Source organism: Nerophis ophidion, linkage group LG11 (genome assembly GCF_033978795.1).
Source record: "Nerophis ophidion isolate RoL-2023_Sa linkage group LG11, RoL_Noph_v1.0, whole genome shotgun sequence".
Classification (NCBI taxonomy): Eukaryota; Metazoa; Chordata; class Actinopteri; order Syngnathiformes; family Syngnathidae; genus Nerophis; species Nerophis ophidion.
Window position 1 is genome coordinate 22,059,593 of NC_084621.1, and position 26,957 is coordinate 22,086,549.

Below are 26,957 nucleotides of genomic sequence, written 5' to 3' on the forward strand. Positions count from 1 at the left end.
TTCATCTTTTCATACCATATTCCTACCTTTTAGGACAATTGTGCTAGTATCAATATATTTTTTGAATACCCGGGTTTCCCCGGAATTTCCAGGAAATTCCCCTCATCAACAATGAATAGTAAATATTTTATACTAATAATATACGAATGATATAAAATTCTGACTTTTCAACCAACCACACACTACTCTTCCGATATCTCCAATGCAAAACATTTTTAACCTTTCTCAAAATTTTTCACAGAATTTCTAGGAATTTTTCCTCAATGACAATCAAACTACCAATTTCACACGTCCATGTTAAAAAAAAATCCAGGAATTCCCGTTTTTCCAAAGTCCTATATTCAACTCTTGTCCCCAAAGTTTTCACGGTCGACATTTTTCAACCAATTCCAACCATTCCACCATCAAAACATTCCTCTTAGTAGGGACAATAAATGTTCATTTGTTTTTGTTCGTCCAAATTCCCGGTTTTCCCAAAATTCCAGGAGACCTAAAATACCCATTCTCAATTCAAACTGTTCCTATGTCAAAAATTTTAATCAGATTCGAAAAAAATCCAACATCAACCCATTCATTTAAGTTAATTGTGCTAGTATTAATATTTTCAAAAAGTCCAGGTTTTCCCAAAATTTCCAAAAATTCTTATTAAAACCAATGAACGTATTCAAAATACTAAAATGCCTTAAATTCTCTAAATTGTGCACCTTTTTAAACCCGATTTTGACATTTCAACCATCCAAACACACAACTCTTCCGAAAACTCGAACGCAAAATGTTTTCCTTATCCCAAAATTCCTGGTTTTCCTGGAATTTCTCCTTATGGAAAATATACAATCGACTGCATATCCCACATTTCCTAACGAATCCGAACCGTTCCACCATCCACACACTCCACTCGCCTTGGACAATCAAACTATTCTTTTGCCATGTGAAAAAAAAATCCAGGAATTCCAAGAATTCCCAGGTTCCCAAAGCCCTATTTTCTCCTTTTCCTGGAAAGTTTTTGCATTCCAGATTTTTCAACCAATTCCAACCATTCCACCATCAAAACATTCCTCTTAGTGGGGACAACAAATGTTCATTTGTTTTTGTTTGTCCAAATTCCCGGTTTTCCCAAAATTCCAGGAGACCTAAAATACCCATTCTCAATTCAAACTGTTCCTATGTCAAAAATTGTAATCGGATTCGAAAAAATCCAACATCAACCCATTCATGCCATTTAAGTTAATTGTGCTAGTATCAATATTTTCAAAAAGTCCAGGTTTTCCGAAAATTTCCAAGAAATTCTTATTATCAATCAATCAATCAATGTTTACTTATATAGCCCTAAATCACTAGTGTCTCAAAGGGCTGCACAAACCACTACGACATCCTCGGTAGGCCCACATAAGGCCCACATAAGGGCAAGGAAAACTCACACCCAGTGGGACGTCGGTGACAGTGATGACTATGAGAACCTTGGAGAGGAGGAAAGCAATGGATGTCGAGCGGGTCCAACATGATATTGTGAAAGTTCAATCCATAATGGATCCAACACAGTCGCGAGAGTCCAGTCCAAAGCGGATCCAACACAGCAGCGAGAGTCCTGTTCACAGCGGAGCCAGCAGGAAATCATCCCAAGCGGAGGCGGATCAGCAGCGCAGAGATGTCCCCAGCCGATACACAGGCAAGCAGTACATGGCCACCGGATCGGACCGGACCCCCTCCACAAGGGAGAGTGGGACATAGAAGAAAAAGAAAAGAAACGGCGGATCAACTGGTCTAAAAAGGGAGTCTATTTAAAGGCTAGAGTATACAAATGAGTTTTAAGGTGAGACTTAAATGCTTCTACTGAGGTGGCATCTCGAACTGTTACCGGGAGGGCATTCCAGAGTACTGGAGCCCGAACGGAAAACGCTCTATAGCCCGCAGACTTTTTTTGGGCTTTGGGAATCACTAATAAGCCGGAGTCCTTTGAACGCAGATTTCTTGCCGGGACATATGGTACAATACAATCGGCAAGATAGGATGGAGCTAGACCGTGTAGTATTTTATACGTAAGTAGTAAAACCTTAAAGTCACATCTTAAGTGCACAGGAAGCCAGTGCAGGTGAGCCAGTACAGGCGTAATGTGATCAAACTTTCTTGTTCTTGTCAAAAGTCTAGCAGCCGCATTTTGTACCAACTGCAATCTTTTAATGCTAGACATGGGGAGACCCGAAAATAATACGTTACAGTAGTCGAGGCGAGACGTAACAAACGCATGGATAATGATCTCGGCGTCTTTAGTGGACAGAATGGAGCGAATTTTAGCGATATTACGGAGATGAAAGAAGGCCGTTTTAGTAACGCTTTTAATGTGTGCCTCAAAGGAGAGAGTTGGGTCAAAGATGACACCCAGATTCTTTACCGTGTCGCCTTGTATAATTGTTTGGTTGTCAAATGTTAGAGTTGTATTATTAAATAGAGTTTGGTGTCTAGCAGGACCGATAATCAGCATTTCCGTTTTTTTGGCGTTGAGTTGCAAAAAGTTAGCGGACATCCATTGTTTAATTTCATTAAGACACGCCTCCAGCTGACTACAATCCGGCGTGTTGGTCAGCTTTAGGGGCATGTAGAGTTGGGTGTCATCAGCATAACAGTGAAAGCTAACACCGTATTTGCGTATGATGTCACCTAGCGGCAGCATGTAGATGCTGAAGAGTGCAGGGCCAAGGACCGAACCCTGGGGAACTCCACACGTTACCTTAACGTAGTCCGAGGTCACATTGTTATGGGAGACACACTGCATCCTATCAGTAAGATAAGAGTTAAACCAAGACAGGGCTAAGTCTGACATACCAATTCGTGTTTTGATACGTTCTAATAAAATATTATGATCGACGGTATCGAAAGCAGCGCTAAGATCGAGGAGCAGCAACATAGATGACGCATCAGAATCCATCGTTAGCAATAGATCATTAGTCATTTTTGCGAGTGCTGTCTCCGTGGAGTGATTTGCCCTGAAACCGGATTGAAAGGTTTCACATAGATTGTTAGACGCTAAGTGTTCATTTAACTGCTCCGCAACAATTTTTTCGAGGATTTCTGAAATAAAGGGAAGGTGAGACACCGGTCGGTAGTTTACCATGAGGTCAGGATCGAGGTTAGGTTTTTTAAGAAGAGGATGAATAACCGCTTTTTTGAATGCTAGGGGAACAGTGCCCGAGGAAAGTGATAGGTTTATAATATTTAGCACTGATGGACCTAATAATACAAAGAGCTCCTTGATCAGTTTCCCAGGAAGAGGGTCAAGTAAACATGTTGTTTGTTTTATTCCATTTACACGTTGTAACAATTCCTCTAATGTTATTTCCTCAAAACGAGAGAAACTATTTTGGAGGGCAGTATCCGCCGTATATACAATCGTGTCAGTGTTAATAGAACCCCGTTGTAGCTGGGACGCATTGTCTTTAATCTCCTTTCTAATGACTTCAATTTTCTTACTAAAGAATTGCATAAAGTCATCAGCTGAGTGGGTGGAGCTACTGGAAGGAGTCCCTTGTTGGGTTAGCGATGCTACCGTACTAAACTAAAATTTAGGATCGTTTTTATTACAGTGGATGAGATCTGAGTAATATTTAGCTTTAGCTAAGGTAAGCATGCGTTTATAAGTTATTAAACCATCACTCCATGCTTGATGGTGCACCTCAAGTTTAGTCGTGCGCCATTTGCGTTCCAGCTTTCTACATAATAATTTCTGAGCTCTAGTTTCTTCTGTAAACCATTATTATTATTAAAACCAATGAACGTATTCAAAATACTAAAATGCCCTAAATTCTCAAAATTGTGCGCCTTTTTTAAACCCAATTTTGACATTTCAACCATCCAAACGAACAATTCTTCCGATACTTCGAAAGCAAAATGTTTTACTTTTCCCAAAATTCCTGGTTTTCCTGGAATTTCTCCTTATGGAAAATATACAATCGACTGCATATCCCACATTTCTTAACGAATTCGAACTGTTCCAACATCCACACACTCCAATCACCTTGGACAATCAAACTATTATTTTGACATGTGAAAAAAAATTCAGGAATTCCCAGAATTCCCGGTTTTCCAAAGCCCTATTTTCACTTTTTCCTGGAAAGTTTTTGCATTCCAGATTTTTCAACCGATTCCAACCATTCCACCATCAAAACATTCCTCTTAGTGGGGACAACAAATGTTCATTTGTTTTTGTTCGTCCAAATTCCCGGTTTTCCCAAAATTCCAGGAGACCTAAAATACCCATTCTCAATTCAAACTGTTCCTATGTCCAATATTTTAATCATATTTGAAAAAAATCCAACATCAACCCATTCATAGCATTTAAGTTAATTGTGCTAGTATCAATATTTTCAAAAAGTCCAGGTTTTCCCAAAATTTCCGGGAAATTCTTATTAAAACCAATGAACGTATTCAAAATACTAAAATGCCCTAAATTCTCAAAATTGTGCACCTTTTTAAACCCAATTCTGACATTTCAACCATCCAAACGCACTATTCTTCTGATACCTCGAACGCAAAATGTTTTCCTTTTCCCAAAATTCCTGGTTTTCCTGGAATTTCTCCTTATGGAAAATATACAATCCACTGCATATCCCACATTTCTTAACAAATTCGAACTGTTCCAACATCCACACACTCCAATCCCCTTGGACAATCAAACTATTATTTTGACATGTGAAAAAAATTTCAGGAATTCCCAGAATTCCCGGTTTTCCAAAGCCCTATTTTCACCTTTTCCTGGAAAGTTTTTGCATTACAGATTTTTCAACCGATTCCAACCATTCCACCATCAAAACATTCCTCTTAGTGGGGACAACAAATGTTCATTTGTTTTTGTTCGTCCAAATTCCCGGTTTTCCCAAAATTCCAGGAGACCTAAAATACCCATTCTCAATTCAAACTGTTCCTATGTCCAATATTTTAATCATATTTGACAAAAATCCAACATCAACCCATTCATAGCATTTAAGTTAATTGTGCTAGTATCAATATTTTCAAAAAGTCCAGGTTTTCCCAAAATTTCCGGGAAATTCTTATTAAAACCAATGAACGTATTCAAAATACTAAAATGCCCTAAATTCTTAAAATTGTGCACCTTTTTAAACCCAATTCTGACATTTCAACCATCCAAACGCACTATTCTTCTGATACCTCGAACGCAAAATGTTTTCCTTTTCCCAAAATTCCTGGTTTTCCTGGAATTTCTCCTTATGGAAAATATACAATCGACTGCCTATCCCACATTTCTTAACGAACCCGAACCGTTCCAACATCCACACACTCCACTCACCTTGGACAATCAAACTATTCTTTTGCCATGTGAAAAAAAAATTCAGGAATTCCCAGAATTCCCGGTTTTCCAAAGCCCTATTTTCACCTTTTCCTGGAAAGTTTTTGCATTACAGATTTTTCAACCGATTCCAACCATTCCACCATCAAAAAATTCCTCTTAGTGGGGACAACAAATGTTCATTTGTTTTTGTTTTTCCATATTCCCGGTTTTCCCAAAATTCCAGGAGACCTAAAATACCCATTCTCAATTCAAACTGTTCCTATGTCAAAAATTTTAATCGGATACGAAAAAATCCAACATCAACCCAATCATACCATTTAAGTTAATTATGCTAGCTAGTATCATTATTTTCAAAAAGTCCAGGTTTTCCCAAAGTTTCCGGGAAATTCTTATTAAAACCAATAAACATTTTCAAAATACTAAAATGCCTTAAATTCTCTAAATTGTGCACCTTTTTAAACCCAATTCTGACATTTCAACCATCCAAACGCACAATTCTTCCGATACCTCGAAAGCAAAATGTTTTACTTTTCCCAAAATTCCTGGTTTTCCTGGAATTTCTCCTTATGGAAAATATACAATCGACTGCATATCCCACATTTCTTAACGAATCCGAAGCGTTCCAACATCCACACACTCCAATCACCTTGGACAATCAAACTTTTCTTTTGCCATGTGAAAAAAAATTCCAGGAATTCCCAGAATTCCCGGTTTTCCAAAGCCCTATTTTCACCTTTTCCTGGAAAGTTTTTGCATTCCAGGATTTTCAACCAATTCAAACCATTCCACCTTCAAAACATTCCTCTTAGTTGGGACAACAAATGTTCCAGTTTTTTGGTTTGTAAAAATTCCCAATTTTCCCAAAATTCCAGTAGACTTAAAATACCCATTCTCAATTCAAACTGTTACTTTGTCAACAAATTTCAACGGATTGCAAAATTCCAATACCAACCCATTCATACCGTCTAAGACAGGGGTCACCAACAACCAGGTCGCCCGTCAGGACCAGATGAGTCGCCCGCTGGCCTGTTCTAAAAATAGCTCAAATAGCAGTACTTACCAGTGAGCTGCCTCTATTTTTTAAATGTTTCTTATTTACTAGCAAGCTAGTCTCGCTTGGCTCGACATTTTTAATTCTAAGAGAGACAAAATTTAAAAAATCCAAGAAAATATTTTAAAGACTTGGTCTTCACTTTTTTAAATAAAATCATTCATATATTTTACTTCGCTTCTTATAACTTTCAGAAAGACAATTTTCGAGAAAAAATACAACTTTAAAAATGATTTTAGGATTTTTAAACACGTACACCTTTTTACCTTTTAAATTCCTTCCTCTTCTTTCCTGACAATTTAAATCAATGTTCAAGTATTTTTTTTTTTTATTGTAAAGAATAATAAATACATTTTACTTTAATTCTTCATTTTAGCTTCTGTTTTTTCGACAAAGAATATTTGTGAAACATTTCTTCAAACTTATTATGATTAAAATTCAAAAAAAATATTCCGACAAATCTAGAAAATCCGTAGAATGAAATTTAAATCCTTTTTCAAAAGCATTTTGAATTTTTTTTTTTAATTTTTGTTCTGGAAAATCTAGAAGAAATAATGATTTGTCTTTGTTAGAAATATAGCTTGGTCCAATTTGTTATATATTCTAACAAAGTGCACATTGGGTTTTAACCTATTTAAAACATGTCATCAAAATTCCAAAATTAATCTTAATCAGGAAATTTACTAATGATGTTCCATAAATTCTGTGATATTGCAATACTGACAGTGTAATACTGCGATAATGTGATACTGCAATACTACGATAAAAAATAGTGATACTGCAATACTGGGATATTGCAACACTGTGATACCACAATCCCGTCATACTGTGATAATGGGATACTGCAATAATACTATACTGCAATATTGTTATTCTGCAATACTGCAATGCTGTCTTACTGTGAGACTGCAGTAATGTAATAACTGTGATATTGCAATACTGACAATTTAATACTGCGATACTGCAATGCTGCGTTATACCAATAGTGTGATGCTGTGATACCGCAATACTGCGGTACTGTTAAAATGGGATACAACAATACTGTGATAATGCTATATTGCAATACTGTCATACCACAATACTGTTATACTGCGATAATTGGATACAGCGATACTGCAATAATGTAATACGTTGACACTGCAATACTGTGATAATTGTTACTGTGATACTGCAATACTGTGATAATGTAATACTGCAGAACTGCGATAATTTATAACTGTGATACTGTGATACTGCAAAACTGTGATACTAGGATGCTGTGATATTGCGATACTGCTATAGAGCCATACTGTGATATTGAAATACTGTGATACTACAATACTGTGATAATGTAATACTGCGATACTGCAGAACTGCGATAATATATAACTGTGATAGTGTGATACTGCAAAACTGTGATAATAGGATGCTGTGATATTGTGATACTGCTATAGAGTCATACTGTGATATTGAAATACTGTGATACTACAATACTGTGATAATGTAATACTGCGATACTGCAGAACTGCGATAACATTTAACTGTGATAGTGTGATACTGCAAAACTGTGATACTAGGATGCTGTGATATTGCGATACTGCTATAGTGCCATACTGTGATACTACAATACTGTGATAATGTCATACTGCGATACTGCAGAACTGCGATAATATATAACTGTGATAGTGTGATACTGCAAAACTGTGATAATAGATTGCAGTGATATTGCGATACGGCTATAGTGCCATACTGCGATATTGAAATACTGTGATCCTGCAGAACTGCGACAATATATAACTGTGATAGTGTGATACTGCAAAACGGTGATAATAGGATGCTGTGATATTGCGATACTGCTATAGTGCCATACTGTGATATTTAAATACTGTGATACTACAAAACTGTGATAATGTAATACTGCGATACTGCAGAACTGCGATAATATATAACTGTGATAGTGTGATACTGCAAAACTGTCATACTAGGATGCTGTGATATTGCGATACTGTTATAGAGCCATACTGTGATAATGTAATACTGCGATACTGCAGAACTGCGATAATATATAACTGTGATAGTGTGATACTACAAAACTGTGATATTAGGATGCTGTGATATTGTGATACTGCTATAGTCATACTGTGATATTGAAATACTGTGATACTACAATACTGTGATAATGTAATACTGCGATACTGCAGATCTGCGATAATATATAACTGTGATAGTGTGATACTGCAAAACTGTGATACTAGGATGCTGTGATATTGCGATACTGCTATAGTGCCATACTGTGATATTGAAATACTGTCATACTACAATACTGTGATAATGTAATACTGCGATACTGCAGAACTGCGATAATATATAACTGTGATAGTGTGATACTGCAAAACTGTCATACTAGGATGCTGTGATATTGCGATACTGTTATAGAGCCATACTGTGATATTGAAATACTGTGATAATGTAATACTGCGATACTGCAGAACTGCGATAATATATAACTGTGATAGTGTGATACTCCAAAACTGTGATATTAGGATGCTGTGATATTGCGATACTGCTATAGAGCCATACTGTGATATTGAAATACTGTGATACTACAATACTGTGATAATGTAATACTGTGATACTGCAGAACTGCGATAATATATAACTGTGATAGTGTGATACTGCAAAACTGTGATACTAGGATGCTTTGATATTGCGATACTGCTATAGTGCTATACTGTGATATTGAAATACTGTGATACTACAATACTGTGATAATGTAATACTGCGATACTGCGGAACTGCGATAATATATAACTGTGATAGTGTGATAGTGCCAAACTGTGATACTAGGATGCTGTGATATTGCAATACTGCTATAGTGCCATACTGTTATATTGAAATACTGTGATGATGTAATACTGCGACACTGCATAACTGTAATAGTGTGATACTGCAAAACTGTGATACTAGGATGCTGTGATATTGCGATACTGCTATAGTGCCATACTGTGATATTGCGATACTGTTATAGAGCCATACTGTGATAATGTAATAATGCGATACTGCAGAACTGCGATAATATATAACTGTGATAGTGTGATACAGCAAAACTGTGATACTAGGATGCTGTGATATTGCGATACTGCTATAGAGCCATACTGTGATGTTCAAGTACTGTGATACTACAATACTGTGATAATGTAATACTGCGATACTGCAGATCTGCGATAATATATAACTGTGATAGTGTGATACTGCAAAACTGTGATACTAGGATGCTGTGATATTGCGATACTGCTATAGTGCCATACTGTGATATTGAAATACTGTGATACTACAATACTGTGATAATGTAATACTGCGATACTGCAGAACTGCGATAATATATAACTGTGATAGTGTGATACTGCAAAACTGTGATACTAGGATGCTGTGATATTGCGATACTGTTATAGAGCCATACTGTGATATTGAAATACTGTGATAATGTAATACTGCGATACTGCAGAACTGCGATAATATATAACTGTGATAGTGTGATACTGCAAAACTGTGATATTAGGATGCTGTGATATTGCGATACTGCTATAGTGCCATACTGTGATATTGAAATACTGTGATACTACAATACTGTGATAATGTAATACTGCGATACTGCAGAACTGCGATAATATATAACTGTGATAGTGTGATACTGCAAAACTGTGATATTAGGATGCTGTGATATTGCGATACTGCTATAGTGCCATACTGTGATATTGAAATACTGTGATACTACAATACTGTGATAATGTAATACTGCGATACTGCAGAACTGCGATAATATATAACTGTGATAGTGTGATACTGCAAAACTGTGATACTGGATGTTGTGATATTGCGGTACTGCTATAGTACCATACTGTGATATTGAAATACTGTAATACTACAATACTGTGATAATGTGATATTGTTATTAAATGCTTGGTAAGTAGGACAAATACTTAATTTGCTGACTCGACAACATTAGAAAGAAAAGCGCTTCTTGTCTTCTTCTTTCAGTCCAAGCCGGCAGTCTGCAGGTGTCGTCAATCTTGACTTCACGTCCTCTTTTGCGTGGCGGCATCCGGAAACAAGTCTCTCTCTCTCCCTCTCTCTCTCTCCCTCTCTCTCTTTGTCTCCTGGCCAACTTAGAAGGTCCTGTCCTGCTTTCAAGTGCCTTCATTTGAAATAAAATACTGCATAAATATCCACTTGTGTACACAGTAAATCTGCATTCCTCTCCCTATTCCGTCGCACTTGCTCCGGAGTCGACTCCGCCCCTTAAACCCCTAAGAGCTGCACTGTACTCGATATTTGCAGTAAAATTGTCACATTTGAAAAAAATACTTGCTGTATTGTGTTTCCCAGTACACGGTTTGGAAATGTGTGGAAAAGATTTGACCAAACAACTTGCATACTGTGGTTTGGCCACAAAAAATCTTGCAGGGATCAGCTGGGATGTGGTGAAGTATTTCCAGGTAGTGGATCTGTTGTGGTTGCCGGGTGATTCTTGGAGGATCCTACAGACTAGCCATGAGTACGGTGACCTACAGAAGAGCACACTCCAGGTTTATATATTTTAATGTCGGAGTAGTGATATTGTACAAGTATTATACTGTAAGTAATGTAGTAGTAGTGATATTGTACAAGTATTATATTGTAAGTAATGTAGTAGTAGTGATATTGTACAAGTATTATATTGTAAGTAATGTAGTAGTAGTGATATTGTACAAGTATTTTATTGTAAGTAATGTAGTAATAGTGATATTGTACAAGTAATATACTGTAAGTAATGTAGTAGTAGTGATATTGTACAAGTATTATTTTGTAAGTAATGTAGTAGTAGTGATATTGTACAAGTAATATATAGTAAGTTATGTATTAGTAGAGATATTGTATAAGTATTATATTGTAAGTATATCCTTTATAATAGTGGTACCACATAAACAACAACAACAACACTTCCTGATTACGCACCAATGACGATTAAGGCAAGCCATGTCGCGTTCAGGAACCCCCGGAATTAGGAGCATCAACACAGTAGTAAATAAATAAATAGTCTCTTTCCACAGGTTTTCTAAGTTGTGTGTTGCTGCCAGGTCTACCACCACTTCTTCTACATTTCATTGAAGTATTTTCTAAAGTCTTTTAACTTCAACAACACTAAATTTCATAACAATATTTCTATTTTTTGTTGTTGTCCTCCAACAAAAAAAAGTGCGGGCTTTCCATTTTTTTTTTTTTGTGCACGTCACGAGAGGACTTCAAGTGTACATTTCCACACGGGACGCCCGGTGCACCCTGAAATACATTCTGTGTAATTTCTGCGTGAAGGAGCAGACGGGCAGCAGGGTGACGTGGCCTCCAGCTGTGCACAAACAGGAAGTGGCCCTCCTCCATGTTATTGAGAATCCCCCCCCCCCTTTTTGACTCAGCATCTTTCAGTCTTATTACTGCGAGGGGAAACTTGTCAGCTCGCAAGTCCACGCGGCGGCTTCCACTCGCCGTCGTCACATCACAGCATCGCGGCGCCCTGTGCGGGGGCGCATGGGGGGGGGAGGGGGGGGGCATCCCAGGCTGTTTTGTTAACGATGCCCTCATGGAACGTTCTTCAAAACCTTCCGAGTCGATGCCCTTTGTGGTGCTTTGATGCCGTTTTTGTAGCGCCGCTTCTTCCTGTCGGCTTATTAGCGCGGCATCACGGCGGACGGCGGGCGCCAGCGACGTCGCCGACTTTGTGTCTGCTGACTGATGCGACCTTCTAAGTAGCACCATCAGCATTGTTGTTTAGCACGCGAGCGACTTGGCAGACCGGGCTCTCTTTGTTTGAATGTTTAAAAGATCAGTTACTAAAGGGTGTCTGGAGCAGGGCAGTAAAACGGCTGATCAAACAAAACAGAAGCCTCGCGAAAATGAGTTATTCACACAGGGATATTCCGTAAATGTTTGTAAAAGCGCTTTACATTGAGCAAACAGTGCATTAAAAAATACATAAAAAGATAATAAAATAAATAAAAATAAGAACTAGAACAGCCTAATAGCTAGAACTAGTACGTATATATCTGAAAAACATTTTTGTTTTGATTTTTTTTAAAAAGGAAAGTTTTTTAAGCCTTTTTTAAAAGCATTCACAGTCTGTGGTGCCCTCGTGTGGTTAGGGAGAGCATTCCACAGACTGGGAGCTGCGGCGCAGAAAGTCCAGGTTTCCCATTGTTCACTATTATATTAGAGCCACTATGGACTGGACTTTTACGATTGATTGATTGATTGATACTTTTATTAGTAGATTGCACAATACTATGTTAGACTCACTCGACGTCCATTGCACCGGTCTCCCCTGGGGGGGGGGTGGGATCTCAGGCTGTTTTGCTAACGATGCCCTCATGGAACGTTCTTCAAAACCTTCAGATTTGACGCCCTTTGTGCTGCTTTGATGCCGCTTTTGAGGCGCCGCTTCTTCCTGTCGGTTTTTTGCCTGGCATCACGGCGGACGTCAGCGACGACGCCGACTTTGTGTCTGCTGACTGATGTGACCTTCTAAGTAGCACCATCAGCGTTGTTGCTGAGCACGCGAGTAACTTGGCAGACCGGGCTCTCTTTGTTTGAATATTTAAAGATCAGTTTCTAAAGGGTGTTTTGAGCAGGGCAGTAAAACGGCTGATCAAACAAAACAGAAGCGTCGCGGAAATGAGTTATTCACGCAGGAATATTCCGTAATTGTTTGTAAAAGCGCTTTACATTGAGCAAACAACCTCAAAGTGCTACAGAGCATTAAAAAATAAAATAAAAAGATAATGAAAATAAATAAAATGTATAACTAGAATGCATACATCTAAAAAAAAGATTTAAAGAAAAGAAGGGTTTTTAAGTCTTTTTAAAAAAATAAAAAAAAGTATTCACAGTCTGTGGTGCCCTCGGGCGGTCAGGGAGAGTGTTCCACAGCCTGGGAGCGGTGGAGCGGAAAGTCCAGGTCTCCCATTGTTCACTATTATGTCAGATCTACTATGGACTGGACTTTCACAATATTATGTTAGACCCACTCGGCGTCCATTGCACCGGTTACCCACATTTGCGGTCCTCTCCAAGGTTTCTCATACTCATTCTCATCGACATCCCACTGGGTTGTGAGTTTATCCTTGCCCTTATGTGGGCGCTGATCCGCGGATGTTGTTGTGGCTCGTGCAGCCCTTTGAGACACTTGTGATTTAGGGCTATATACATAAACATTGATTGATTGATTGATTGATTGATTGATTGTTCAGAGCTTTGTCCTCGGAGGTTGGAGGAGGTTCGCCTGTCTGGAGCTGAGGTGTGTGTAGAGGCCCCTCAAAGGTATGTCATCGTCCCGTTGGGTTGAGTTTTTCCTTGCCCTTACGTGGGATCTGAGCCGAGGATGTCGTTGTGGCTTGTGCAGCCCTTTGAGACACTTGTGATTTAGGGCTATATACATAAACATTGATTGATTGATTGATTGATTGATTGATTGATTGATTGTTCAGAGCTTTGTCCTCGGAGGTTGGAGGAGGTTCGCCTGTCTGGAGCTGAGGTGTGTGTAGGGGCCCCTCAAAGGTATCTCATCGTCCCGTTGGGTTGAGTTTTTCCTTGCCCTTACGTGGGATCTGAGCCGAGGATGTCGTTGTGGCTTGTGCAGCCCTTTGAGACACTTGTGATTTAGGGCTGTTTAAGTAAACATTGATTGAGGATGGTTTAGTAAGTATTAATTGTTTTAGTTGTATTGTAAAATTTACAAACATTACTGGGCGTGGCGAATGAGGAATCCATACTAGTAGAAACGCTATGGATGGCTAATGCATTCATTTATTTTAGCCACACTTATAGTCCCTGGGCAAGACGTGTGTTGCCTGGAGTAAACAATATAAAATTAACACAACAATTCTTAAAAGCCTACTTAAAATAGCAAAACAATTGATTAATATCTCACACTAACATTCAGCACAACCTGTAAGCAGTTCCACACACGTTCAAAGCCGGAACGGCACTTCTACTTCCGGTCGAAAGCATACTGCAGAGACAAAAATATTGTCCAAAAAATAAAACACCTTTTTCAGTGTGTTTACTTTGTTGTTGTTCTTTAAACTATTTGCATTCTGGCCATCAGAGAAGAAAACTGGACCCAGTCCCCAGTCCTTGGCCTGAGGTGTAGGTCCCGGTCTGCACACGCGGGTCCTGATGCATGATGTCACAGGGTCAGCGAGTTTGTTAACATTCTCTGAGGCAACTTCAAAGACACTCCAAATCTGGGCGATCAAAGGAGACCTGGAACCGCCGCTTTGAGTCCTTGGACCGTCTTCGTCACGGTCCTGAATACAGGCTTAGCCGTTTGCCTGCAAGTCCAGGATGAGGGCAATCAGACCGTGATCAGAGAGTCGTTTTCAACATCCTCTCATGGTCTCTCCATAATATATTAGACGCATTGACTTTTCAGCAACATCCTTTTATAATTTTTGAAATGCTTGATGACGGTACGTTTCAACATAATCACATGGTCTCTCTATAAAATATTAGACACATTGACTTTTCAGCAACATCCTTTTATAATTTTAGAACTGCTTGATGACGGTAAGTTTCATTTTAGACACATTAATTTTTCAGCAACATCCTTTTATAATTTTAGCACTGCTTGATGACGGTACGTTTCATTTTAGACACATTGATTTTTCAGCAACATCCTTTTATAATTTTAGCACTGCTTGATGACGGTACGTTTCAACATAATCGCATGGTCTCTATAAAATATTAGACACATTAACTTTTCAGCAAAATCCTTTTATAATTTAAGAACTGCTTGATGACGGTATGTTTCAACATAATCCCATGGTCTTTCTATAAAATATAAGACACAAAGACTTTTCAGCGAAATCCTTTTATAATTTTAGAACCGCTTGATGACGGTACGTCTCAACATAATCGCATGGTCTCTCCATAAAATATTAGACACACTTACTATCTAGCAACATCCTTTTATAATTTTAGAACCACTTGATGACGGTACGTCTCAACATAATCGCATGGTCTCTTTATAAAATATTAGACACACTGACTTTTCAGCAACATTCTTTTATAATTTTAGAACTGCTTGATGATGGTACGCTTCATGTTAGACACATTGACCTTTCAGCAACATCCTTTTATAATTTTTACAACTGCTTGATGACAGCAAGTTTCAACATAATTGCATGGTCTCGCTATTAAATATTAGACACATTAACTTTTCAGCAACATCCTTTAATAATTTTAGAACTGCTTGATGACGGTACGTTTCAACATCATCCTATGGTCTCTCTTTAAAATATTAGACACTTTGACTTTTCAGCAACATCCTTTTATAATTTTAGAACTGCTTGATGACGGTACGTTTCAACATAATCGCATGGTCTCTCTTTAAAATATTACACGTTGACTTTTCAGCAACATCCTTTTATAATTTTAGAACTGCTTGATGACGGTACGTTTCAACATAATCGCATGGTCTCTCTATAAAATATTAGACCCATTGACTTTTCAGCAACATCCTTTTATAATTTTAGAACTGCTTGATGAAAGTATGTTATAATATTACACACAATGACTTTTCAGCAACGTCCTTTTATAATTGTAGAACTGCTTGGTGACGGTACGTTTCAACATAATCGCATGGTCCCTCTATAAAATATTAGACACATTGACTTTTCAGCAACATTCTTTTATAATTTTAAAACTGCTTGATGACGGTGCGTTTGAACATAATCACATGGTCTCTGTATAAAATATTAGACACATTGACTTTTCAGCAACGTCCTTTTATAATTTTAGAACTGCTTGATGACAGTACGTTTAAACATAATCGCATGGTCTCTCTATAAAATATAAGATCCATTGACTTTTCAGCAACATCCTTTTATAATTTTAGAACTGCTCGATGACAGTACGTTATCGTATTAGACACATTGACATTTCAGCAACGTCCTTTTATAATTTTAGAACTGCTTGATGACGGTACGTTTTAACATAATCACATGGTCTCTCCATAAAATAGACCCGTTGACTTTTCAGCAACATCCTTTTATCATTTTAGAACTGCTTGATGACGGTACGTTTCAACATAATCGCATGGTCTCTGTAAAATATTAGACCCATTGACTTTTCAGCAACATCTTTTTATAATTTTAGAACTGCTTGATGATGGTACGTTTTATATAATCGCATGGTCTCTCTCTATAAAATATTATAGACACATTGTCTTTTCAGCAACATCCTTTTATAATTTTAGAACCGCTTGATGACAGTACGTTTAAACATAATCGCATGGTCTCTCTATAAAATATAAGACCCATTGACTTTTCAGCAACATCCTTTTACAATTTTAGAACTGCTTGATGACAGTACGTTATCATATTAGACACATTGACATTTCAGCAACGTCCTTTTATAATTTTAGAACTGCTTGATGACGGTACGTTTTAACATAATCACATGGTCTCTCCATAAAATAGACCCGTTGACTTTTTAGCAACATCCTTTTATCATTTTAGAACTGCTTGATGACGGTACGTTTCAACATAATCGCATGGTGTCTTTATAAAATATTAGACACATTGACTTTTCAGCAACATCCTTTTATAATTTTAGAACTCCTACATGTTGGTACGTTTCAACATAATCACATGGTCTCTCTATAAAATATTAGACACATTGACTTTTTAGCAACGTCCTTTTATAAATGTATAACTGCTTGATGATAGTATGTTTCATTTTAGACACATTGACTTTTCAGCAACATCCTTTTATAATTTTAGAGCTGCTTGATGATTTAAGGGGCTGTTTTTTGTTTTTTGTAATGATGTGTGTTTTTTCCACATAGAAAATACACTACTATCACGTATCCTGTAGGAGAAAAACATCTTTACGCATATTTTTTTTTTGCGCCTTGAGTGGAGCGAGTGCAGCCGTTAAAAAAAAAAAAAAAGTGGCGTGTATGTTGCAGGGCAGGACGGCTTCTAAAATGCCCATAAAAAGTGGTACGTGTCATGTTTGAAAACATAGCAGAACGCCGCATGAAACGATGAATCCAGTAAATGAGTGTCTCCATGGTACAGGCAAAATCCTTTTTTAACTTAGTAGATCACACGCTGTTTCATAGATTGCACGTGGTGTTTAGCGGGTGGTGTTTGGGTCTTAGTACATCAGCCCCTATTAGCCGCATTAGCGCCTCTTTTTCGCATTTCGGAGTCCAGAACGGAGCTGATCGTCACGTTGTTTCAATGACGTGGTTCCCGGGTGTTGTAGGCTTTTACTGTAAATACAGTGTATGGCATCGAGGAGGTCCAGCGGTCAGCAGGAAGTCTGAATCACATTCCCCTTCTTCACATCCTGGCCAGGAAGTACAGGATTGCTTTTTTGTTGTTTTTCATTGCTTTGTTTTAAATTGGAATGAAGGCCCAGTTTGCCATAAAGTCCACTTTAGGAGCTTTATCAGTATCATGCTTCAAACTCCGCTTGGAAAAGCACTTTTTGGTCGATTTGTCCAATATTCAAAATCCTTATGTACACTTATTTTATTTATTTTTTTAAACAGTTTGCTGTATTTTGGTGAAGCTGAGGAGTCCAGCAGGTCTTCCTGGGGAATTGGAGCGCTTTTTGAACAGTTTGGTGTTTTTTGGTGAGGCTGAGGAGCCGAGCAGGTGTTCCTGGGAATCTTTTTAAACATTTTCGCCTATTTTGGTAAAGCTAAGGAGTCAAGCAGGTGTTTCCGGAGAATTGGATCCCTGTTAGGAGCATATTTTTAAACAGTTTGGCGTATTTTGGGGAAGCAAAAGAGTCCAGCAGGTGTTCCTGGGAAACTGGAGCCCTTTTGGGGGCATCTTTTTAAACATTTTGTCTATTTTGGTAAAGCTAAGGAGTCAAGCAGGTGTTTCCGGGGAATTGGATCCCTCTTTTGGGGGCATCTTTTTAAACAGTTTGGCATATTTTGGTGAGGCAAAGGCGTCCAGCAGGTGTTCCTGGGGAACTGGAGCCCGTTTGGGGGCGTATTTTTAAACATGTTCACCTATTTTGGTGAGGCAGAGGAGTCCAGCAGGTCTTCCAGGGGAATTGGAGCCCTTTTGGGGGCATCTTTTTAAACAGTTTGCCATATTTTGGTGAGGCAGAGGAGTCCAGCAGGTGTTCCTTGGGAACTGTAGCCCTCTTGGGGGCATCTTTTTAAACATTTTTGCCCATTTTGGTGAAGCTAAGGAGTCAAGCAGGTGTTTCCGGGGAATTGGATCCCTTTTGGGGGCATCTTTTTAAACAGATTGGTGTATTTTGGTAAGGCAGAGGAGTTCATCAGGTCTTCCCAGGGAATTTGGAACCCTTTTGGGTGTATCTTTTTAAACATTTTCGCCTATTTTGGTAAAGCTAAGGAGTCAAGCAGGTGTTTCAGGGGAATTTGGATCCCTTTTTGCGGGCATCTTTTTAAACAGTTTGGTGTATTTTGGGGAAGCAAAGGAGTCCAACAGGTGTTCCTGGGGAACTGTAGCCCTTTTGGGTGTATCTTTTGAAACATTTTCGCCTATTTTGGTAAAGCTAAGGAGTCAAGCAGGTAATTCCGGGGAATTGGATCCCTTTTGCGGGCATCTTTTTAAACAGTTTGGTGTATTTTGGTGAGGCAGAGGAGTCAAGCAGGTGTTCCTGGGGAACTAGAGCCCTTTTGGGGGCATCTTTTTAAAAAATGTTGGCCATTTTGGTAAAGCTAAGGAGTCAAGCAGGTGTTTCCGGGGAATTGGATCCCTTTTGGGGGCATCTTTTTAAACAGATTGGTGTATTTTGGTGAAGCTGAGGAGTAGAGCAGGTGTTCTAGGAGAATTGGAGCCCTTTTGGGGGAATCTTTTTAAACAGTTTGGCGTATTTTGGTGAGGCAGAGGAGTCGAGCAGGTCTTCCTGGGGAATTGGAGCTCTCTTGCTGGGCATCGTTTTGAACAGTTTTTCCTGAATTTTGGGTGCATCTTTTCAAACAATTTGGCATATTTTGGTGAGGCAGATGAGTCGAGAAGATCTTCCCAGGGAATTGGAACCCTTTTGGAGGCATCTTTTTGAACAGTTTTGCGTATTTTGGTGAAGCTGAGGAGTCAAGCAGGTCTTCCCGGAGAATTTGGAACCCTTTTGGGTGTATCTTTTTAAACATTTTCGCCTATTTTGGTAAAGCTAAAGAGTCAAACAGGTGTTTCCGGGGAATTGGATCCCTTTTAGGGGCATCTTTTTAAACAGTCTGGCGTATTTTGGGGAAGCAAAGGAGTCCAGCAGGTGTTCCTGAGGAATTAGAGTTCTCTTTCTGGGCATCTTTTTGAACAGTTTTTCCCGAATTTTGGTGCCGATGAGACAGGCAGGTGTACCCGAGGTTTTGGAGCCTTCCTATAATTAATTATTAATTAATTAAAGCTCTAAAACGAAATTCAAAGTCAAAATGAACACCACACACACCCGATGGATTGCAAAAATAAACATGCACAGTCATTCGTGTCACACGCAAACAGAAACAAAGCATGATGTAATTTGTTAAGATGACAAAGCGAAGTGGAAACTACCTGACACATCTGACTCATCAATATCTTTGCTACGTGGCACAACCCCTAAATATGGCTGCAAGTACGCTACACCACCAAACTACTGTGGCCGACATGAAGCAAACATGCTGTAGACCAGACTGCATCTCGGTTTTTATTGCTCCTCGGCAAATAAAAGACCGATTACCCAGCAAAAACCCGGGTCATGATCCTCCTCGCAGTGAGGCTGATAGGTCTGGGGTCGGACGGTCCAATCCCTTCCTGAAAAACGCTAAAATACCAAAGTCTGCGGGGGGCATTTTGATAGGTTTAATTTTCAGAACCTTTAGGGCTCGCAGGGAATTGATTTGAGTCTTCTAACGTCAGGTCCTGATTCAACGAGTTCTCAATGTTGTTTCAATGAAAGGGTGGTGTGCCAGCTACAAGTGGAGAAGTTCATGGACCTCGAGTGAGGCACAAAAGTGGATCGTGTGATCGACAGGCGGCGTCCGGACCCTGTATCGGTCTGTCGTGGTGAAGAAGGAGCTGAGCCTGAAGGCAAAGCTCTCAATTTACCGGTCTATCTACGTCCCCATCCTCACCTATGGTCATGAGCTTTGGGTTATGACCGAAAGAACAAGATCACGGGTACAAGTGGCCCAAATGAGTTTCCTCTGCCAGGTTGCGGGTCTCTCCCTTAGAGATAAGGTGAGGAACTCTGCCATCCGGGAGGACCTCGGAGTAAGGTCGCTGCTCCGCCACATGGAGAGGAGCCAGCTGGTCAGGATGAGGGCATGTAGGACTGGTAGGAGGCCACGGGGAAGACCCAGGACACATCGGGAGGACTAGGTCTCCCGGTTAGTCTGGGAACACCCCAGCATCGCCCACTCGGCTGACCAGTCTCCGCTCGGGATGGTCACCGGCTGGCCCCACCATGGACTGGACTCTCTCACTATTATGTTAGATCCACTATGGACTGGACTCTCGCTATTATGTTGGATCCACTATGGACTGGACTCTCACTATTATGCTAGACTCACTATGGACTGGACTCTCACAATATTATGCTAGACCCACTATGGACTGGACTTTCACACTATTATGTTAGATCTACTATGGACTGGACTCTCACTATTATGTTAGATCCACTATGGACTGGACTCTCACTATTATGTTAGACCCATTATGGACTAGACTCTCACAATATTATGTTGGTCCACTATGGACTGGACTCTCACTATTATGTTAGATCCACTATGGACTGGACTCTCACACTATTATCTTAGATCCACTATGGACTGGACTCTCACACTATTATGTTAGATCCACTATGGACTGGACTCTCACTATTATGTTAGACCCACTATGGACTAGACTCTCACAATATTATGTTGGTCCACTAATGACTGGACTCTCACAATTATGTTAGATCCACTATGGAATGGACTCTCACTATTATGTTAGATCCACTACGGACTGGACTCTCACTATTATGTTAGATCCAATATGGACTGGACTCTCACACTATTATGCTAGACCCACTATGGACTAGACTCTCACAATATTATGTTGGTCCACTATGGACTGGACTCTCACTATTATGTTAGATCCACTATGGACTGGACTCTGACTATTATGTTAGATCCACTATGGACTAGACTCTCAAAATATTATGTTGGTCCACTATGGACTGGACTCTCACAATATTATGTTGGTTCACTATGGACTAAACCAGTGGTTCCCACAGTGGGCGGTACCGCCCCCCTGGGGGCGGTGGAAAGATCTGGGGGGGCGGTGAGGAAGAAGGGGGTGGTAGGGGGGCGGCAGTCCAAAGTCGAAGTCAGAAGTTCGAACGTTTGTTTTGACGATTTGTACACAACACGTGCAGCAGGACGAGTCAGTGGACGACGCATCAGGGTCCGGTTAGCACACGCCGCTCTGGCCCAGTCAGATCCGACAGCTTGGACTACAAAAGCAAAAGCTCAGGTTTGTAATTTCAAGCTTGTAATGTTCAGAATTGTATCTTATAATAAAAACCGCATTCTGGCGGTCAACATCATCTTGAGTTCAAGTCAACATGAAATTGGGGACTCGCCAGAACGCGCCGTGTTGTGTTGTGTTGAGCTGGTTAGGGTGGTGCATTCACTGATATATATTGTTACGAATGTATATGACTTTGTATCTGTGTGTGCATGTGTGTGTGTGTGTGCATATATGCGTGTTCGCGCGTGTGTCATTGTGTGGGTGGCGACGGTGGCGTGCCTTAGATCACGTCCAAATACCAGACTGGGTGATCAATCCATTCCTAAATGTCGACGGTGAAGAAACTGGAGTGGCAGAGGGAGAACTGATTTCAATTCAAAATGACATTGAGCTAAGGCCAAAGTTCAAAAAGTCATATCAAGATTTTTGGTTACAAAAAAAAATCTCTGACTGCTATCAAGTGCTGTGGAACAAGGTCAAGATGTACTTTATTGCCTTCCCAACATCATATTTAGTAGAACGGGGCTTCAGTGCAGTCGCCTCGCTTCTTTCCAAGCCAAGAAACCAACTGAAAATTACTGACCGCGGGGATCTACGACTTCTTCTTAGTGAGTTCCAGCCTGATGTTGAGAAGCTTATGTCCCTGCACCAAGCACATCCATCCCATTAATATTAAGTGTGAGACAATGAAGGTTACTGGTGGAATGTTTATTTACCATTTTATGTTGCTGAAACAGTTAAAACTGCTAAAAAATAAATTGGTTTACTAAATTGGGTTTTATTTGTGAAATACACATTTGTGTTTAACCTTTCTCTTTTCAAATTGCAGCATACCAAATATCAAGAAAGAGGTGTTTGTTTCCATATGTGTCTGTGTGTGTGTGTGGGGGGCACTAGGAATTCACTGGGGAGCCTAGGGGGCGCCAGCCTGCAAAAGTTTGGGAACCATTGGACTAAACGCTCACTATTATGTTAGATCCACTATGGACTGGACTCTCACTATTATGTTAGATCTACTATGGACCGGACTCTCACTATTATGTTAGATCCACTATGGACTGGACTCTCACTATTATGTTGGTCCACTATGGACTAGACTCTCACAATATTATGTTGGTCCACTATGGACTGGAATCCCACTATTCTGTTGGATCCACTATGGACTGAACTCTCACTATTATGTTAGATCCACTATGGACTGGACTCTCACACTATTATCTTAGATCCACTATGGACTGGACTCTCACACTATTATGTTAGATCCACTATGGACTGGACTCTCACTATTATGTTAGACCCACTATGGACTAGACTCTCACAATATTAATATTGGTCCACTAAAGACTGGACTCTCACAATTATGTTAGATCCACTATGGACTGGACTCTCACTATTATGTTAGATCTAATATGGACTGGACTCTCACACTATTAAGCTAGACCCACTATGGACTGGACTCTCACACTATTATGTTAGATCCACTATGGACTGGACTCTCACAATTATGTTAGATCCACTATGGACTGGACTCTCACTATTATGTTAGATCTAATATGGACTGGACTCTCACACTATTAAGCTAGACCCACTATGGACTGGACTCTCACACTATTATGTTAGATCCACTATGGACTGGACTCTCACACTATTATGTTAGATCCACTATGGACTGGACTCTCACACTATGTTGGATCCACTATAGACTGGACTTGCACAATATTATGCTACATCCACTCGACGTCCATTGCACCCCTCCAGGGTTTCTCATTCTTATCCCATTGGGTTGAGTTTTTCCTTGCCCTGATGTGGGATCTGAGTCGAGGATGAAGTTCTAAATAAACTTTTGATTAATTGACTGATTGATGAATGCACGGTAAATGAATGTCTCCATGGTGACAGTCGGCCGTACAGAAATTTAAATATGACGGTCTGCACTACTTTTGTACTTGCTATCAATTGTGCACGCACTCATCTCTACTGTATTTAGTCGTGGTGTTTTGTGGACACTAAGTGTACTAAGTGGAAGTACACTCATGCAGACATCGAGCGCTAAAAGCCTAATTCATGGTGAGTCAGCAGAAACGGAAGAAAAGATAGAAAGTTGGGTGGCCCACGGGGTTGTGGTTGAAGGTGTGTCAACAGGACCGTCACGTTCATGCCAACTATGCACTCAGTGATCACCATCAAAGTCACCTACGCACTTTATTTAACAAAAACAAAACAAAAAAACATGTTTTTTGAAAGTGACGTGCTGTCATGTAATGGAGAGTCACACCCCATTTGGCCGTTTTGACCTACCATAGCCACGAACCAGACGGCATCACACGGTGCGTATTAATACTAGTGTATGTGTGTTGTTGTATTTATGCCCTTCTTGAGACGTCATCAAGGAAAAGTAGCTTCCATATGAGGAGGTGCGAACAAGTGAGGACATAAATCATGGTCCCAATACTGAAAACCATTGCATCTAGTAGAGAATGTCTCATTTGCACCCCTGGTGGTGACATCTATCAAAATGATGGTGGTCCCAAAAAGGAGGGATTTTTCACATTGACTGTGTTGCGCTTTTAAAAGTGCTCCTCCTCTGGGCAACATATGAAATAACAAGTGTGTGTAAGAAATTGAAATGCACCCCCTTTGGTCAAAATTAAGTAAAAAAATAAAATAAAAATAAATATATTTATTGTATATATATATATATATATACTGTATACTAGGGGTGGGCAAATTAATGCGTTAATTACGAGTTAACTCATCAATCTATTAACGCCGACAATTATTTTATCGCACATTTGCGTATGTTGTTTACATGCTTTTATTTTGTTAACGCCTTTTCTTAATAAGATGGCGTCGCCTGGCGTCGAGGGGCTCTTGGTAAAGATGGAACATTTGGCAAAAATACCGGACAATTCTGCAAATTTCATGGCTGGCTTACAGCGTGGTCACTCCGGGATCACTTACGACCGCCAGACAATTCTGAATGTGGATAGATCGGGCCGTTTTGGAATGAATGACGCGTGCTTGCTAGACCGGCTAGCTAGCATGGGAATACTTTGCCGGCTACATCCAGCGGCCTGTGAAGCAGCGGAGTATATGTGTTGTCTGTCTATTTATGAATAATGCAGACAAGGAGTGTTGGCTGAGTTCTTAACGTTTACTTTCAGAGCGTGCATATCACAACATACAAGATGCCGTCATGCCGACACACAACCTATACCGGGCTACCGCACATGCTCGTCACTCCTGTTGCATGCTGGGTAGGGTAGTCCTTTTTTTCCCTGGCTCATAACATCACAAATAGTACCATGTATATGCGTTCAGTTTATTAAAGCACCAAGCAAACAATCGGAAAACTCCCATCATATCAATTCCTAGATATGGTAATAATTATTTTAAGTTCACTACGCAGAATAAACACAACATTATTAATATTGCTACTATGGATAATTTGATCAAAAATTCCCTAAAACAGCCCACTACCTATAATATAGTTTTTTTAAACATAAGATACCTGATAAAAAAAATGTTTCTGCTGTTACCTCAGAAATTGCCTGTTCGGATGTTATGATTGTGGCCCAGAGATTTGTATGTAGATTATATTTATTTCCCATAACAAACAGGATCATTTAAATACTCTGGCAGTGGCAATAAGCTTAAATGTTTGTATTTACATTTTTTGAGTTGATTTTCATAAAATATGCTATTTAACTGCTACTGTTTAACAAGGACTGATTTAAATTGTGTTTGCACAACAAACGTTTTGGCGTTTTTGTTCATGTGGGAGAATATTCCAATAAAGGTGCACTACACACTACTTTTGAATTCATTATTGGGCTTTGCGTATACAATGCAGTTAATCACGATTAATCGGCGAAATAGTGCGATTAACTTTGATTAAAATTTTTAATCGTTGCCCAGCCCTAATATCCATCCATCCATTTTCTACCGCTTATTCCCTTTCGGGGTCGCGGGGGGCGCTGGCGCCTATCTCAGCTACAATCGGGCGGAAGGCAGGGTACACCCTGGACAAGTCGCCACCTCATCGCAGGGCCAGCCCTAATAATACATATATATATATGTATATATATATATATATTTATATATATATATATATATATACATACTGTAATAACTTGAAATAAATAATGAAGATTAAAAAACAAACAAACATCCATCCATTTCTACCGCTTATTCCCTTTTTATTCCCTAAATTGTGTTTGCACAACAAATGTTTTGGCGTTTTTGTTCATGTGGGAGAATATTCCAATAAAGGTGCATTACACACTACTTTTGAATTCATTATTGGGCTTTGTGTATACAATGCAGTTAATCACGATTAATCGGCGAAATAGTGCGATTACCTTTGATTAAAATTTTTAATCGTTGCCCAGCCCTAATATATATATATATATATATATATATATATATATATATATATATATATATATATATATACATACTGTAATAACTTGAAATAAATAATGAAGATTAAAAAACAAACAAACATCCATCCATTTTCTACCGCTTATTCCCTTTTGGGGTCGCGGGGGGCGCTGGCGCCTATCTCAGCTACAATCGGGCGGAAGGCGGGGTACACCCTGGACAAGTCGCCACCTCATCGCAGGGCCAACACAGATAGACAGACAACATTCACACTCACATTCACAAATTAGGGCCAATTTAGTGTTGCCAATCAACCTATCCCCAGGTGCATGTCTTTGGAAGTGGGAGGAAGCCGGAGTACCCGGAGGGAATCCACGCATTCACGGGGAGAACATGCAAACTCCACACAGAAAGATCCCGAGCCTGAGATTGAACCCAGGACTGCAGGACCTTCGTATTGTGAGGCAGACGCACTAACCCCTCTCCCACCGTGAAGCCAACAAACAAACAAAAAATTGAAAACAAAATTAATGAACTAAAAGCATTTTTTTTTTTCTTCACAATGTGTCGATTTCTTTTTTATTATAAAATTGGGAACAATTTCTGAAATTGTTTCTGTAATACTGCAATATTTTCTCGTAAAATTATGACTTTTTTAATGTGAAATTATTACTTTTTAATGCAAAAATGGTGACATTTGTCATATAAAATTCTGACTTTACTC

At 39.4% G+C, this 26,957-nt stretch overlaps 1 protein-coding gene across 1 annotated transcript in view; it reads right to left on the minus strand.

Moving 5' to 3' along the window:
* Positions 1–10,683: 10,683 nt before the first annotated feature.
* Positions 10,684–26,957, minus strand: part of atg5 (ATG5 autophagy related 5 homolog (S. cerevisiae)) — a 97,457-nt gene continuing 81,183 nt past the window's right edge. The window contains exon 10 of the mRNA XM_061915385.1: positions 10,684–10,897. The gene's annotated coding sequence lies outside the window, so the exon portion shown is untranslated. The remainder of the gene's footprint in view (positions 10,898–26,957) is intronic.